The sequence below is a fragment of the Drosophila grimshawi genome, unplaced genomic scaffold (genome assembly GCF_018153295.1).
Source record: "Drosophila grimshawi isolate 15287-2541.00 unplaced genomic scaffold, ASM1815329v1 contig_1377, whole genome shotgun sequence".
In the NCBI taxonomy this organism is placed as follows: domain Eukaryota; kingdom Metazoa; phylum Arthropoda; class Insecta; order Diptera; family Drosophilidae; genus Drosophila; species Drosophila grimshawi.
In genome coordinates, this window is record NW_025062900.1 from 14,072,950 (window position 1) to 14,079,417 (window position 6,468).

Consider the following 6,468-nt stretch of genomic DNA (forward strand, 5'->3'; position numbering starts at 1 on the left):
TAATTCATAACTTTTGAAGAATTAATTTTTCTTTCAAAATAAACTAAGGATTAAGGATATAAATATTGCATTTACAAACATATTTCTTAATGTAATTACTACCCAATATCCGAAAATCAAACTTCGCTATTTGGAGTTGAAAAGTGTCATTACTAATCTACGTAAAAATAGTTGTCCCGTTAAGGAAACTCAAGTGGGTGGGGCAACTTTGCCATATGCAATATCTACTCAAGAGTTGCGCCTGCCGAAATTATGCTATTTTATGTGAGGAATGACTAAGAGAAAGAGAGACATAGAGAGAGAGAGAGAGAGGAAAGACATATACATGGTGTAACCCATTCGACAAATGATTTGCAATACCTGCGCTTCCACACTTTATTTGACACTATAAAAACGTTAACGGGTATCAGAGGAGTGATTCTGGCAGATTAATTAACACTACAATCCCCTATCTAGCACTATAATAAATAGACGTGTAACCGAGGAGTAATTAAGAGAGATTGATTAACCTTAAAATAATTAAAATACTCCCATTATTAATGTAGCATACTTAAATAAATGAGTAAGTACAATCACAGTCATGCAAAGATTTGTTTTGTCTGTTTCGTGTCGTGACTGAAAAGCTGCACTATCGATAATTATCGAAGACAGTTGTGCTTAACATTTGAGTAAAGCCTGGCAGTGCTGTTAACAGGGCTGTTAAGTTAGCTTTAAATGCTAATGGCAACGTGCGATTTAACCGGCTAAAGCGCATGCCACTAACACAAATGCAGATAAACAAACCAGCACGCTAAAACACAAGCAACCAAACACACACACACACTCACATACACACACACTGGTGCACTAAAGCACTTAGAGAAACGCCGGCGTCACCATATGGAAAAGAAAATATGCACAAAACCGTTACACTAACAAAAGGCAGCAACAAGAACAACCACAGCCGGGAATACAAACACTAACATTTTACTATTCGCCTTAGTCGATGGCCGTTATTTTCTTTGGCATTTATTTTTTTGTTGTTTTTTTTTTTGTTGATTTTTTTGCTTATTTTGTTGATTTGCTTTGGCTTTGTATTTAAAGCTTTGGCATCACTTTATGCTTCGCTCCATTTGCAGCAAGTTTCGCTTTTTTGTTTTTTCTATTTTATTTTTTACGTTTTTGTAACCGAAAAGAGCAGCGCAATGGAAATGGTCAATGTGAGATAACCTTTAAAAGCTGCTCGTATGCTAAAACTAAAAAATGACAAGCACAAGGAGCAACTGCAGGAGCTGCATACAAGCGAGAGCGTATTTATATATATGTGTGTTTTATATGTATGTATGTGTGTGTATAGCAGTGCAAGTTGCTTAGACAACAACAACAATAACAACAACAACAAGTTCCAACAGCTGCCGTCTCACTCTAGTGGTCTCTCTCTATGTGTGTGTGTGTGTGTGTGTGAGGCAAGTGGTTGCCAGGACAACTGACAAACGACGACAACTTGTGACCAAAACAAATGCAAATTGCGAACATTTGCTTTCTCTCTCTCCCTTTCCCTCTCACTCTCCCTCTCTCTCTCTCTCTCTCTTTCTTTATGGGTGTCTTTTTCACGCTACAAATGAGCGCAATTGTTTTCATGTGCAACAAATTTTTTATGATTATCTCTTTGCTCTCTTTCTCACACTCACTCTCTTAGCCACTGGCGCAAGCAGCTTAAAGTTTTCCTTTTAATGCAGCATTGTTTTTGGGGTGTCGTTTTCCATATCCTTTTTGGCCAAGCAGGATTAACACCTGTTTGTGCTAGCTGCTGCGCATTTCGACGTTAAATTTTCAAAGCCCGGTATTTATTGTATTTGTTTACAAGGTTTCTGCGTGCACCACAATTCTGCGTGTGGCTCCAACTTATGGCTGTGTGTGTGAGAGTGCTGAGCATTTGGCTCTGGGGCTTAAGTGAAAATAATGTCATGAAGATAATGCGAAAATGGAAAGGGCACCTTAGCTTAAACGTGTGGCTTACCATTGCGATGCAATTGCTTAGCATAGCACTCGGTTGCATTTCATTTGCATTAAAGCTGCCACTCGAATGTACCCAAAACACTTGAGTCGCGTCTCTAAACATGCCACATGGCCGAGCTTATGAGGAACTAAGGGTTGCTTTACCTCATGCAGCACAGAGTCCAGCTCAGCTTGCTTGTCGTCATAAATTAGAGCAAACCCCTTTTAGCTGAAAGATGATAGGAACTTAAAAAGAAATTTTAAAAATATATTGTCAGAAATTGAACATTGAAAATCACCTAAGATTCTATCTAACTCCATTTCTGAATATAATAAATATTATTAGTTTTTGGCAATGCAAAATAAATTTTAATTTAAAGCCTTAATCAATAATGTACGTAGATGTCTTCTGCACTGCTCTTGACTTATAATCAATGGTTTTGTACCGGGGAACAGGTAACATAATCTAACTAAACTTTGCATACCATCATTGTACCACCTCAACAATAACACCGCAAGCAACTAAAGAAAACCAACGAAACATTCGCAACAGCAAATACACAACCAACAACGACAACGACAACGGCAACAACAACGACAAAAGCAACAACAAGTACAGCAAAAAGGGCGTCAAAACTTTCACTACTAGCAGTATACGTACACGTACTCGTACAGTCCTTGTGCATACAGCAACGAACAGCCTTGCAAAAAGTTTCATAACAAAATTTATGCGTGTAACTGGGCGTACAAAAATATTGGTAGTGGTGGCAACAACAGGAGCAACAATAGCAGCAACAACAACAACAACAACAACAACAATGGTAATATTAACAACAAAGAGGCAACGATGCTGGTGCAACTTTTAAATGAATTTCTAAATACTCGACTCAAGGCGCGTACTCAGACGATCGCCGGTAAACGAGGCAAAGTTTAAAGGACTGAAAAATGCTTAACTTTGAGAGGTGGAAATGAGACGGTTTTTGGATCGGGGTCGCAACACTTTTGACTTTTGTGGTTGCTAACTTTTTAGCCCCACTCTCGCTGCTTGTGGGCCAACTTCATCTTAGCTCGATGTGCGATGCGATGTTGTTATAAGAATTTATGTTAATAACTTTCTGTGCTTTTTTCTTTTGTCATGCTGTGTATTTTTTGCGTTTGTATGTGTTTTCTGCAAGTTATGCTTGTTGATAATAGCATTGATAGCGCTGTAAATATTGTATATAAGTTATTGGCCTCTTTTTGACTACTTGCCGCGCCACCAAACTTTCATTTTGTTGGTCTGATTTGTTGATGTTGTTCTGCTGCAAAATTTATGGTGTAAACACTGGTCGCAGCTTTCTTAACAACGGAACAATATTAACAACGGAGCAATTATAGTTAGCATGAAGCTTTTTGACCTGTTAGCTTTTGTTTTTGTTAAGAAAAAAGCTTTTGCAAACCAGTTGTTATCCAGTTTTGGTGTATGTTTGTAGAACTTTGGTAGCACGATTTGAATGGAAAGTTAATAAACTGACGGAGTCAAACCCTTAAAAGCTCAAAAGGCTTTTAAACACATTTGGTTATATTCTTGGGTTCGAACTAAGCAATTGTGGAATTTTACTGATTAGATTGCTGACTAGACATTAAGAAAAAAAATGATAATTCGATTTCAAATATATTAATAAGCGACAATATGCATTGCTGACATCAAATGTATCAAAAAAGATTAGTTGAACAGACTTTGACTTTTGTGAAAAGAATAATTAATAATGCTTAAAAAATAATACAAATATTAATATATATTATAAATAAAACACGAGGAAAATACCCACAAAGCAATATATAACAAAAAAATAGCCCTTAAGAATTGATATCACATTAAAGCTTATTTAGGCAAAGCATTTCTATCCAAAATCGTAAATGAATTCAATTTAAATTCGACTATTTATTATGGTTTATTTGTTCTTTGGCTTCAGCTATCAAGTATTCAATTGAGTAGCTAAAATAGTTACAAGTTCCAACTTACATATTGAATGCCCAACTTAACTGAGCTGCTAATTTGATACTTTAACATAAATGTTCACACTACACACTTCAGCAGTTTTGAGCCGACATCCTTAGGTATATGTATATATGTATATATGCATATGTTAGTGCTTGTATGCGATAACATACACTTGACTCAGACTCTGCCTCTTATTCAGATTCTGGCTCTATTGTCGCTGACCGAGGCAATTAATGCAAAATGCTGCAAATGCCTGCATACGGCTAGTTGCCTGTGGCAGTTATGAAAATGGTTGCGTACTCCGATCGAGGGCTGTGCTGGTGGGCGGTAATACGGTGGGAAAGATGTTGGGGTATATACAGCAAACAATGGACAGGCATGCGTAGGCGCAGAGCCTGGGGCAACAGCATTCAACCGGTGCTTATGTTTTGATAACCATGTAATTTCCGCCCGTAAACATAGCCTGGGTCAAAATCAGAATCAGAGTCGATGTGGAAACTGAACTCATGGGGAGGCTCATTTGAAGTGCAACTATGCAAATTAAATCTGTTCGCTGTTCGGTGCAACTTAATGAGCTAAAGACAGCTTAAGTCCCGTAATTGTTTAACAACCTTTAAATTTGTCAACTAATTAACGATATTTGTTGTATATAATTAATGGTCTCTGATAAGAATCAGGTATTTTTTTATTGACTTAGGCATTTAAATTGAATAGCCGAATTGAAATACAATATATTATATAAATGTTCACAGCCGAATGTAAAATGGTTTTATGTGGTTACAGGATATTTACCCGGATGAAATGTAGCTCAATATGCAGTGTGTTTCTTTGTCATTATTACTCATAATTGTTTCAACTCAAGCAATTCCATAGCAATTAGGCTCGTTTGTTTAAAAATTTCCCTAGCACTGGTGTAAAATCAAGCTTTATGCTTTACCTTTTTAACCATTTGGGTGGCTGGCTGCAGAGCCTTTCTAACTTACTTATTACATTTTGGCAAATTATTTTCCACACATATGCCGCAATTTGGAGGAGTATTTGCACAAAAGTTTCAACAGCCTGCCAAGCAATGCCTAAACCAAAACCCTGCTCCGCTTTTTAGTTTTACAAATTGTTTAACGCGGCACCCGCCCACCGCCCACCGCCCCCTTGCCAAACTGTTGCCAATCCCACTTCCACCAGCTGGTACGGTTCAGTTGAGTGTGCCCCAAACTACTTTTGATTACTGCCGCAACTACAATACAACTACAACTACAACTACAACTGCAACTAATGCGAACTCCACTCATTGCTAGCAGGCCCCAACAGCCTCTGCCAGCCAAGGCAGTCGGATATAACTTTTACTCTATTGACTGCCGTCACAACTCCGCACTCAACCCCCCCTGCTTCTCCTACATCTCTGCAGCTCGATTGGTTCAAAAATGCTGAAAGTTGGTTCGTTGAGTCCTTTGGTGGGCCGGTTGAGCTGTGCATTGATTAAATTTGACTTAAATTGCATTAAGTGTGTATGCACACACACTCGCACACACTATATTAAATGTGTGTGTGTGTGTTTGTGTGTGTGTGCACTGATGTGCAGCATCGTATTTAAAGTGTATATGTGTGTTAGTGTGTGTGTGTGTGTGTGTCTGCGCGCACTGAAGTGCAGTATCGTTTTAGGGGCGTGTGCAATTCTTATTGTATGAAATTGGATTTTGTTGAACATTGCATGAGCAGCCTGCTAACTTGTTGCCATTACAATGGCCATGAAAACAAACTGAATTGAATTGCCGAAACCGCATTGTTTATTTATTGGGCTAATTGAGAATGCTGTAGATTCCGTTCTGATTTACAAATTGATTAGTAAACTCGCAGCTCTGATTGTTTTCCAAAATACACAGCCTACAGCTCCTTTGAAGAACATTTTTGAAAATTGCCAGTTATGTATATATAAAAAAAAATATTAATGAATACACAGTAGCATTACTAATAGATTTTTAATATCGAGAACTTAGATTATGAAGGCCAATATCATGATAAATCTGCACAAGAGTTTCAGAAAACTGAATGCTTTTAGAATCATGCTATGCAGCTGAGTGCACTTGGAGATGAACAGACTTTTCGACTTGAATGACAGCTTTGTTGTGCGTCTCAGATTCGTCTTGTTCTCTTTGCCTGTTTTTACAATTTTCCATGCATATCTTATAAATATTTTGTTTCTTAACTTGGCGTATTTTATTACATATTCCATATTGTTGCTTTGGAGAGCTACTAAAAACCGCTCAAAAACTTAGTGCATTGCCCTGTTTGCTGACTGCTGTCATAGTCGTAAATAGGAATATGGCTTAATCTTTTTGCTTAAAAGTTTTGTCTGCAATCGTGAGATGATGATGTTGTCGTTGTTGTGGCTCTTGTTTTATTGTGTTTTCTTGGTTCCATAACATGCCACACACATTAGGAAATGTTAAAATTACATAAAAACCGCGCAACAGCCAGCGACAACAATGTGACACCTGTTTTTCTATGTA